The sequence below is a fragment of the Petromyzon marinus genome, chromosome 9 (assembly GCF_048934315.1).
Source record: "Petromyzon marinus isolate PM22_M1 ecotype Great Lakes invasive population chromosome 9, UKy_Petmar_22M1.pri1.0, whole genome shotgun sequence".
Classification (NCBI taxonomy): Eukaryota; Metazoa; Chordata; class Hyperoartia; order Petromyzontiformes; family Petromyzontidae; genus Petromyzon; species Petromyzon marinus.
This window is the reverse complement of record NC_133675.1, coordinates 12,789,387-12,801,727: the sequence shown is the minus strand read 5'-3', so window position 1 is coordinate 12,801,727 and position 12,341 is coordinate 12,789,387.

Here is a 12,341-nt window from a genome sequence, read left to right as displayed (position 1 = left end):
TATTATAATTGTTTTTTTTAAACCGAGTTTTGGGACAGTGTGGCCAGGCAGGCACGATGGGGACGGCAAGAAACGCTGCATTGTTGCTTGCTCCAGAGCTCGATTTATTTATTTATTTTAAGTTTCGCTGCTTACAAGCCACCCTGAGTGTTACAATCTGTGACTACCCAAGTTAATGAGGTGCCGAGTAAGAAAACACACATTAGTTTTGCCCTATTTGCGATCTCAAATGTGAGGGGGTTGTTCACGGTTAGCAAGTTAACTGTGTAGCAAGCAAATGTGTTTGCAAGTTGTACAATGTAAAAAAAAATACTCTCACAACATAATAGGAAAAGTGGGTGCCCCTCAGTTAAGTCTAAAAAATATATATACAGTACTGCTAAATAGAAAATTAACCATGTTATTACATTCACATTATTATCTTGCCCTGACCAACGTTACTTATCGTGTGCTGGTATGCGATTTTTGCTGGAGTTGGGCGACGAACAAAAGCATACTCGTAGACTTTCCCTATTTCTGCAGATCCGTCCGATGTTTTGGCTTCACCGTCCCCTTGACTTCCTGAGCGGCCGCGCTAAATCAAATCGATTCACGAGAGGCTGGCACAACTGCGATTTTGGTTAGAGGCCACATTGCCGTTCAAAGCTTTGCACAAGGTGAAGTGTGGACCACAGCGGTGCAGCGTCTGCAGTGAATTCGAAAAGCCAGACCCAGAAAAGAGAAATTAATAAGCCAGCAGTCTTTTGTTTAATGTATTTTTTTACGGCAGCTGTGGTCACGTTAAAGTCAGAACAATAATAATAATAAACAGGTAAATGCACAGTAGACGTACAAGTTGAGACTTTTTTTGTCGATCTGCTACCGGATGAGGGCTTTTCATGCCATGTGGGGAGTCATGGGAAGATTTTGACCAATGTAGACTCACTATATTGATGTTAAATGTGCAGGGCAGATGTAATCAAATTGTAAATATCTGTGGTCATTATAATTTTTGAGGGGTGGTATAAAAAGTTTTGAGAAACAATAATGAGAAAACAACAGCCACCTAAAACTGTTTTATGCCCTTTGAAGTCATCAATTAAATAATTGATCAACCCATCCATCTCCAAATATTATTGGGCGCGAATGAACAAGTTTAGTTCTTCTTTCATACCAGATAAACATCAGATATTGTAATCTCCGTAATACACTGCAGGTGGGATGGAGAGTGTGTAATGTGGCTTGTATTGCAATATTTAAAGAGTGGGCTTCAGAATGACCACAGCATTATTACTTTTTTCATTACATATCAAATTTTAAAAGCTTTAAGTAAATTTCTTTCAAAGTTGGCAGCGTAAAATATATTTTAAAAAATCCTCTACTTCAAACACGTGTAACATTGGGAGACAGCTGAGCACGGCGTATGCTCGTGCATTTGTCATTCATTGTGCAAAACGTAATGGACGGCTGGTGAGTAAAAACGATCCCATTTTCCTGTGAAATTTTCCGCATGACTGGAAATGCAATTAAAGTTCATTAAAAGGCGGCGAGCGGCCAAACACCAAGGGGACACATTGGGTGCCTGATCCCGCGCGCAGATGTGGTCCTGCGAGGACAAGGGGTTTTAGGCGCAAGCGCCAACTGTTTCTCAAGACCTTGCATGTTGGCCACGCCCTTAAATCTGTCCAAGCCCTCTGGCGGACCCCACTGCAAGCCCCTCAGCAAGTACCGTTAACGAACCATGCACAAAGAAGCTCAGTTTGCATTTCATATCGAATTCAGAAATTAAAATGTCCATTTACTTGTGTAGAATTGCTGTGTTTGATGCTGTCATGTTGTATGCAATAATTAGCACACTGGAACCGACAATCCAGAGGTCACCGGTTCTACGTCTGCTGGCTCGGTAGTTGAAGCAATGAGCTTAAATCCACTCATCTGTGTCCACTCAGCAGCATAAATGGGTACACCACAGTCGATTGGCAGGTGACGTGTAGTGGGGTAAAGCGTGAGTACCTCTTTTCCAGATCAAGAATCTGGCCAAAATGAAATGCAAAATAAAATGTAATATTAACTTTTTTTGGTGCAGTTTCTTGTGACTTGGCTGGGATCACTAATTACACTTGAGAGCCTGGTTTAATCTCAGGCACCTTCTCAGATTTAAAGTCAGCATCTCAGTGGTGCCATCTCAGCTCTTCCACTCATCCAACTCCCAAAGTTATTGCCTTACAGGCCTTAAAAAACACGTTGTCCACGTCAAATTATAGCACTGTAAATGAGACTAAAGTTACTCATGGCAAAATTAATACAGGTCCGTCACGAGAAATGTGCCACTTTCGATACATGATGCTAACCCAAACCCTTGTCAACGTGAGGATTTTCTCCACATCCTAGATTATACCCGAAGTTATAATATCGACGAAGCACACTTCGCTTTCATTAATATTTATTGAGGACGGAGATTAGATCCAAATACTTGTCATGTATGAAATAGGTGGCTGAAACATTCACCACGAAAATTGCATTGCACTTTGAGGCCCGGGTACAGTTATTCCCCCTCACCCAACTGCTATCGTCAGGCCTGTCTATAACACTGAAATGAAAATAAAAACACAAACCAGCATTTCCACTCTTCTACTCCAAAAAATACTTGCGGTGCCTCCGTCCCTAGGGCATGCGCTGTGTTGCTTTAGCCTCTGGCAGGAGTCATCATCCTTGCCCGCAGGCCACATGTTCCCCAGTACGAATCTCTATCCCGGAGCCTCTCCCAGCTCCTATGCTTTACGGGAAAAATACAACTGTTATTGTAATTACACAAACAAGCAATTTCCATTTTAAATACCGCGTGCTGTTTACTCAACATAAGCATCACAGTTTCCTCCGATGTTGTCCAGCACTGTGTTTTTTCTGTTTCTTCTGGAACTGCTTGTTTGCCTTTGGTCAGAATTATGAAGCACCAATTCATCATCAACAGCCATAGGTCATCCACCTCTGGATTTAAGTCTCCCCAGGCTGATATGATTCGTCATGGTATAGTAGTAGCATAGTGTGGTTGGCAATGGGACCTCATGCAAATAACGAAATGGAGCCCCTTGTTGTCCTTCCCCCTCTCTGTAGCACGGAACCTCAGCCACACTGGCCCATAGGCCCCGGTGCAGTTACACTGCCTGCACACTCCACTGCTATGTCACTGCCTCGTGATTCCAGAATGCTCCAACCCATCTTGCTCCAACACATGACCAGATATATTTGGTTCATCTCCACTGTCGTCGTCCTCCTGGGCATGTGCTTTTGATTGGCTGCCATTCCATCACCAGTCTTATGAATTGGCCATTATCCAATGAGCAATGTGTCGTATCCAAGCTCGCTTACTTTAATTTCAACATGATGGCTTTAATGTGCATTTGTTCCCTGATGTTTTCCACTTTGTCTCTAATTGCAATTCCCAACGTGCATATCTCTACGCTTTTTTTCATACTTTTGAGGCCATTATTAAAATAAAGAGATAACAGTGCATCTTGTGCAAATAGTATTACCGCAACAACAATAAAAACTGGTTTTCTTACATATTAGGTCAGGAAATGGCCTTTACTGATGTTAGCAGATATAATTCCAAACAATTCAGAGAAAGATCATTATACTTTTTGTCTACTGTATATTGGAGGAAAGCTGGTGCAGTGGTTTGTGCACTACGCTCGTGAACCCAGTTTAATTCCCGACCGTGGGCGATTTTAGCGGTGAGCGACACCTGAATAGATGCCAGCATTCCCCAAACATTCGCAAACCCACAATGACGAGTTTCATAAACTACGGTCAAACAACTCCCATGACCTATGCAATCCGGGGAAGCTTTCAACCAGCAGTTGATTGCAAAGGGATGTTGATACATTATCTTATCTATGTTTATTTTATAACGCTTTATTCCAAAGTGCTTTACAGAAATTATGATATTGTATTTAACATGATAGTGGTTGAGATAAATAGTGGGGTTGTTAAAAGGTGGTGGTGTAGTATTATTAAGGTACACTGTACATTCGCACACGTGTCAACAATTCTCAGGCACAATTTGTGCAAGCAATTTATTTTCAAACACCATGTAAAAAAGAAGCCAAGTAAAATCTAGCAACACATTCACACTTATGCGCAAGTTAATTGACATCCTAATCATCAGTCTTTAGTAAGGATTATATGACTTGTTTCCCATACATAGTTACACAACAGGGAGAATGAAAAACCTTAGCAAGTTTTACTTTCCAAAACCCGATAACCTGTGCAAAAGTGTTGTCACTGGCAATGCCAAGATTTTTTTTTTTTATAAATTGGGAACACTAATACTTAAGTAGAGCCTGGAATCTTAACAATCCGAAACCAGAAGCCATTTAACACGCACAGACTGAGCAAACACACAAACGACCAATTATTGTGTAATTCTTTTTAATGGAGCGAGAAAATGCCATGGGCTGGCACGACACAATAATTCTCTCTGCGCTCATTACGCCGCCTCCTGCATGTTTTTGATAGCGAGCACAGAGCATTTACTTTACCTTGCACCTGCCTCCTGGTGCGAGATTCTGGGAAAAGAATTATCGTAATAAAGTTGAGCGTAATTGTGGTTGTTAGGTTTGGCTTAAACGTCAAAGCAGCGGGGATTATTAGGCGATGACAAACAACGCTCTGTTCGCATTTACGGGAACACAAATTGTACATTGATGCATTTTTGTTGTTGCAGAAGTTATATATTTATTTACATTAGCGATGATTAAAGTCTCATAAAAAATATTGCCATTTAAAAAAAACTCTTATTGGCTTCTTATTAATAAAAAAAGATTGCCATACCTTTTAAACAATTGCCAGCAGCAAATTGTTCTTATATATATGGAAACGAATTTAATGCATGCAAATCTGTTCAGTGGCAATGTTAATATCTGTAGTGGTAGACTTCACTCGGACAACTTTGTTCTTTTCTCCGACACCACTCTATTTACAACTCTCCGCATTCCGTCGATGACTCCACCAGTTCCTCTGATTGCCACGGCTCGCTCCCCGCACTCTGCCCGTCTCGCTCGCTCCGCTTCCTCCCCTGTCTGTCTCTGTCTCCCTCTGTCTCTCGCTGTCTCTCTCTCCTTCCGTCTCTCGCTGTCTCTGTCTCTCTCTCCGTCTCTTACTGTCTTTGTCCCTCTCTACGTCTCTCGCTGTCTCTGTCTCACTCTCTCTCTCCGTCACTGGCTGTCTTCTCTCTCTCTCTCCGTCTCTCGCTGTCTCCGTCCCTCTCCGTCTCTCTACGTCTCACTCTGGTTATCTCCCCCTGTCTTTCTCTGTCTCCCTCCGTCGCTCGCTGTCTGTGTCTCTCTCTGTCTCTCGCTGTCTCTGTCTCTCTCTTTCTCTCCGTTACTCGCTGTCTCTGTCTCTCTCCGTCTCTCGCTGTCTCCGTCTCTCTCCGTCTCACTCCGTCTATCTCCCCCTGTCTCTCTCTCTGTCTCCGCTTCCCTCTGTACTCTCTCTCCGTCTCTCTGTCTCTCCCTGTCTCACTCGCCGTCCTTGTCTCTCTCTGTCTTGCTCCGTCTATCTCCCCCTGTCTCTGTCTCCGCTTCCCTCTGTACGCTCTCTCCGTCTCTCTGTCTCTCTCTGTCTCACTCGCCGTCCTTGTCTCTTTCTGTCGTGCTCCGTCTATCTCTCCCTGTCCCTCTCTCTCTCTGTGTCTCCGCTTCCCTCTGTACTCTCTCTCTGTATCTCTGTCGCTCGTCTCTGCTCGTCTCTGCTTGTTTCTCTCCACTGTTAGCTGCTTCGTCTCCTATGTCTTCTCCCCGGTCTCTCCCACTTGCGTCGTTCCATCCCTAATCACAACTCCCCTCTGTCTTCCCGTCTCCCCCTTATATCCCCGGTCTCATTACTCACCAATGAGTTAGCAACGTGTCCCCGACGCCCCGCGTCCTTCTGCACCTGTTGCCTGCTTCCTCTATTCCCAGACATTCTGGCGCCACCTTGCCCTTGACAACAACCCCAGCCAATCACAGCCGTCCATCGCTCCCCAGATTAATTGGCCCATCATTACCTCACCATTCCCTGCCGCCGCACCTGGCCGGCCCGACATGATCCCACTGTCCATCACTCGCACGTCTTTACCATTTTCCCCTGTATGCACGTGTTACTCCACTATATCACCCCCCCCCCCCCCCCCCCCCCAGGATGAAAGAATTAGCCGTCCCGGCTACAACAACAATCCGACATTCGAACAGTGGTGAGCAACAATAACATCACACAACAATTAACAACAATGGCGTCGCTTAATGACATGTGTACAGCAGTCGTACGAGGCGTATTTTCAACGGAAAGTCCTTCCTCGGGGGCGGGTTCCAGCGGCCGGCCCATTACCCCTGAATGGGTCAACATGGGACAAGGGCGGGGAACGCTTCCTCGTTACAGGAGGTTCCTGCGTCCTGTCTTCGACGCGTGCCCTTCCTCGTTACAGCGATCATCCGCCGGCGTGATCGCACCCCGCTCCTGTGCGTCCCGGGCCGTCTCCTGAGGTCGCGGCTGGCCAGCCGGCTTCCGGCCAGAACATCTGCCAGAACCTTTCCTCCGAGTTAATAGTGGCGGCTCCTGCAGGCACACGGGAGGCAGACTGCTGAGGCGCGTTCACATGCGACCATACCACAGGCTCGTCGGACACATCCAACACAGGCCGCTCTGGGATGGGAGATGACGCGTCGTAGGGCGGTATAAATTTCTTAAGGCGCGACGGATGAACATGCCATGTGCGGTGACCAAAGCAAATCCGTACACTCTGGTCCCGGTGAGTTTCCACAATCTCGACGGGACCCTGCCAGGGCCGATGGAACTTTGGAGACGTTCCCACTGGCACCATGGGGCAGTGCAACCAAGCTCTGTCCCCCACACACCAGGGCTCCCGAGGAGACTGTGTACCATGCAACCGTTCGTTGGCGGCTTGCCGCCTTGCGGTGTTACCCAACGAGGCTTCCCTAGCCTCCTTCAGACGGTCCAATGCCACCGTCGACGACTTCCCTTGCGTCTGTACACCCAATCTGACCAGGGCCGGGGCCTCTGGTTCCTGACCGTACATTAAATAGAAGGGCGAGTACCCCATCGAGGCACGCGGGGCCAGCCTGTAAGCGGCTAGGGTTGCCGGAACGTAATGGTCTCAATCATTCTGCGTGGAGTTGACCTGTTGGCATAGCATAGACGTTAGCGTCCTATGCAGGCGTTCGACCATCCCGTCAGTTTGCGGGTGGTACGGGGACATCCGAATATTTTTAGTGCCCAGCAAATCACACACTTCTTTAATTAACTGGGAAGAGAAATTTTTGCCTTGATCGGTGAGCAGGTGCTCCGGGGCACCTTATCAAGGACGTATCCTTGCAGGAAAGCTTCCGCGATTGACCCCGCAGATTGGTCCACTAGTGGCCACGCTATAGGCCAGCGAGTAAGGTACTCGACGCCCACGAGCAAGTACTTGTGCCCCCTGGGGGTGACGGGAAACGGACCCAATATATCTAGGGCAACAATTTAGTTGACACGGGAAACCCGTATCAATTGCAACGGTACGCGATATGGTTGCGTCGGTGCTTTCCGCCGTGCGCATTCGTGGCAGGACTAAATAAATCGTTGTACATCGTTATGCATGCCTGGCCAGTAAAACTCCTTCTCCAAGGTCAGCGCGTTTTTTTTTCACCCAAATGCATCAGTTTCTCGTGCGTATCGTGAATGAGCTTCCCTCACAACTGCAATGGAACAACAATACAGAATTTTTGCAGTTCGATGTCCCAGCGCACGAGGAGACCGTCGACAAGCCGCAGGAAGGGGCGATCCTCCGATCCCTTTGAACGAGAGGCCTGAAGCCTCATCCTGGCCAGGGAGGAATCCTCCGCCTATAGGCGTTTCCAATGGGCCAGCGTCAACCCCAATATACCGGACTCCTCAGCGGGAACCCCTTCCGTTTGAACCGAATCGGCTGTAGCGACCTGCAGCGGTGGACCGCAACGCAGCGAGCCCTCCGCACACCGACACGAACCTGTCGGCTGCGGCAACCACGACACAGCATCGGCGTGGACATGACGTGTCTCTTTTCTATGTTGAATCGTAAAGGAATACCCCTGCAGGATTTCGAGCCAATGGGCCATCTGGCCCGAAGGCTGGTCAACCCGCAAGGAGTATTGCAGCGCCGCGTGGTCAGTGCAGATCAAAAATTCCCTGCCCTACAAGTACGGTCGGTACAGCCGAACAAAGTGCACGATGGCCAGCAGTTCCCTGCGTGTCACACAATATTTTTGCTCAGCCGGAGACAACACGTGGCTGCCGTACACCACAACTCTCTCAACACCGTCAACATTTTGCGACAAGACGGCGCCTATGCCCGTGTCACTGGCATCCGTGTCAAGGATAAACATTTTCGTGAAATCCGGATATCCAAGCGGCGGCGCGTCCGCCAAAGCACCCCGAAGTGTCTCAAACGAACGCTGTTCCTCGTCACCCCAAAATCTTTAATGAATCGTCGGTAATACGACGCGAAGCCCACGAAGCTACGCACTTCCGATAACGTTTTTGGCATTGGCCACGTGCGTACGCAGCTCGTTTTGTCCGGATCGGTGGCGACCCCTGATGCGCTAACAACGTGACGAAATATTTAACAGACGTCCTCAGCAAATGGCACTTTTGGGGCTTAAATTTTAAGTTAGCGTGCCGCACTCGGCCAAAGACGGCACGCAACCGCTGTAAATGCTCGTCAAAATGTTTACTAAAAACAATGACGTCATCAAGATATATCAAGCACGACTCCCACTGCAATCTGGACAACACGCGTTCCATCAGGCGTTGGAAGGTGGCCGGCGCGGAGTGGAGCCCCATCGGGAGCACGTTGAATTGGAATAATCCCTGCGGTGTTCGGAAAGCGGTCTCCTCGTCCAAGGGTAATTGCCAAAAGCCCGACAACAGGTCGAGGGTCGAGAAAAATTTCGCGCCGGACAGGGCGTCTAACGAATCATCAATGCGTGGGAGCGGGTGCGCATCCGCAACAGAAATCTTATTGAGTTTTCGATAGTCAACACAAAATCGCATGGACCCGTCAAGTTTCTTAGCCAGTACAATGGGAGCCGCCCACGGGCTGGAGGAAGGAGAAACGATCTCTTGTTCCAACATCTAATTCACGGTTTGCCGAATACAATCCTTTTCCAGCGGACTCATGCGATGGGTATTTAGGCGAATCGGGGGTGCATCCCTAGTGTCTATGTGTTGCCGCAACAGGGACGTACGACCAACGTCATATTTGCCCGAACTGAAAACATCCCTGAACTCCAAAAGCAGCCCATGGAGACGCGACCGTTGCACAGGCATCAGTTCAGGGTTCTGCATGTACAGATCCCACAACCAGTCTGGGTCATCGTCGCTCTACGGAAATGCATCCCCCTCTCCCGCTGCCAAGCGCGCCTCCCCCTTCGAACCCGGCGCCGCCATCACATGTGCTAGCGTGGTGCCCTCCTGAATGACAATGGGCTCGTGCCCCGCATTGACAATTTGTATAAAGGGGTTGCAATTCGCCGGTACCATCGTTAAAGCCCCGACCAAGGTGGGCGTGCGTGACACGCGTTGGAGGGTGTCAGCAATATGCCCCCCCCTGGATCGTCTAAGGGCAAGCTTTTTTTGAAACGCAGCGGCACGAACATCTGCGTGGCAGGCGGAACACGCACGGTGTGGCTAACCACGGCCTGCACCACGGCATTCGCCACCGCGAATTTAGATGGTGTACCCAAAAATTTAAGACATTTCCCAGACGGCAATTCCAAACAACCCCTCTCTATGGAGATCTTGAGCGGCATCCTCTGCAAAAAATCCGTACCCAGCAAACACGGCACCGCCAAGGCCATGGAAACCAAATTATATCCCATTACGCACATCTCCCCAATCTGGATTGTCGCAACCATACGGCCCAAAATCCCGAGGCTACCCCCATTTGCCGCTATGCACGGCCCGTCAACCGGTTCTAGGGCCTGGGGCGAGGTTGGCAACGAACGAAAGGTCTGTAAGGAGATGAGGGTCGCTGAAGCTCCGGCATCGACAATGACCCTGACCATCAACCCTTGAACAAGCGCCATCACGTCTGACGAGCCCGGTGCGGCACCCAAAACACGATGCACCAATGTGCCCCACACAACCTGACTGTGCGAAGCGTACGAATGAGCGGTTATCGGGTGAGATGGCGCGGATGGGTGATGTGGGAAAAGCGGCCGTGTATTGAATGCACCGCGACTTGCCTGGGAACCTCGGAGCGGGGGAAATCCTTGGTTGTAGTTGGTCGGTGCCCTTGGAAGACCGCCTCTGCACCGCCAGCAGTCACGGGCGAGGTGTCCTCTCCGTCCGCACTCCGTACACCGTGGGGCGACGTGGCATGCCCTGCAGGTGGCAATCCAGCCGGCGCTGCAGCCGGCGGCGTCTCCTCCAGTTCCACCGCGCCCCCGGACACGGTGGCGCTCACCATCAGAGGCTGTGCCCCTGCCACCGGTGGGTCGTCACGGAGGTCCAGGTTGACTTGGATGTTCCTGGCGATTTGTAGAGATGACATGTCGTCGTCGTCATTGTTGCTGTCGGGCAACGAAAGGACGACGCGTAACTCCTTCACCAACAGTAATGGCTTCTCCTGGAGCAGAGAGTCTAGGGCCTCCTGGTCCATCGCTGGGTAGGCTGCCTGTGTGAAGGCCAACAGCGCGCTGCGGAATGCGAGGGAAGATTCCGTGCCCTCCCGCTTCCTTTGCTCGAATCTATGTTTGGCGACCGAACGCGGCTCGTACACGATCCGCATCGCTGCGAACGCCCCCGCCAGCGTCGATCGGACGGCGGCCGGAATCCCATTGAACGTCGCCAGCGAGTCGTCGTCGAGGGCAGTCGGCAGGGCCCGCAGCGCGTCACTCTCAGTCCATTCGAGTGATTGATACGCCGCTCGGAACCGTCACGTAAATGCCGTCCAATCGCCAACCTTGGCCTCGAAGCGCTGGACGTGAAGCAGCCATTTCGAACCCGAGGGTGGTGCCCCATCGGCGTCCGATTCCGCTGGCAGCGCCGCAGGGGGTGCGGCTCACTCGTTGGCGCGTTCCGGCGGCGCGGGAATGGCTGCGGGATGGCTTGACACCGTCGGCAGCGCCCGATCCGTTGCCATAAAGCGGTCGAACGCCTCTGTCAGCGTTGCCAGCCTGGCCTCCCACTGGGCCATGAGGACTCTCCATTCACCAGCCGGCCCCGGGGTCTCGGCCCTGCTCGGTCCATCCTCCCGCCCCGCAGACACCTGGTGGACCAGGTCCCCCGGGGGAACAGCACCTTCTTGGCCGGACGCGGGAATTCACGTCCACGTCGTTGCTGTCGTCGGACGAGTCCGATGGCACGTTCTTTCTCTTAGCCGATTTCTTTGACATGTCGGCATGGCTCCATAGTCACCTCTGACACCAAATGTAGTGGTAGACTTCACTCGGACAACTTTGTTCTTTTCTCCGACACCACTTTATTTACAACTCTCCGCATTCCGTCGATAACTCCACAGTTTCTCTGATTTCCACGGCTCACTCACCGCGCTCTGCCCGTCTCGCTCGCTCCGCTTCCTCCCCTGTCTTTCTCTCTCTCCTTCCATCGCTCGCTGTCTCTGTCCCTCTCTCTGTCTCTCGCTGTCTCTGTCTCTCTCTCTCTCCGTCAGTCGCTGTCTCTGTATCTCTCTGTCTCTCGCTGTCTCCGTCCCTCTCCGTCTCTCTACGTCTCACTCTGGTTATCTCTCCTTGTCTCTCTTCGTCACTCGCTGTCTCTGGCTCTCTCCGTCTCTCGCTGTCTCCGTCTCTCTCCGTCTCTCTACGTCTCACTCTGGTTATCTCTCCCTGTCTCTCTCTATCTCACTCACCGTCTCTATCTCTCTCCGTCTCACTCCGTCTATCTCCCCCTGTCTCTCTCTGTCTCCGATTCCCTCTCTACTCTCTCTCCGTCTCTCTCTATTTCACTCGCCGTCTCTGTCTCTCTCTGTCTTGCGCCGTCTATCTCTCCCTGTCTCTCTCTGTGTCTCCGCTTCCCTCTGTACTCTCTCTCTCTGTATCTCTGTCACTCTCTGCTTGTCTCTGCTTGTCTCTGCTCGTCTCTGCTTGTCTCTGCTTGTCTCCACTTGTCTCTGCTTGTCTCTGCTTGTCTCTCTCCACTGCTAGCTGCTCCGTCTCCTACATCTTCTCCCCGTTCTCTCCCACCTGCGTCGTTCCATCCCTAATCACAACTCCCCTCTGTCTTCCCGTCTCCCCCTTATATCCCTGGTCTCATTACTCACCAATGACTTAGCCACGTGCCCCCGACGCCCCTCGTCCTCCTGCACCTGTTGCCTGCCTCTATTC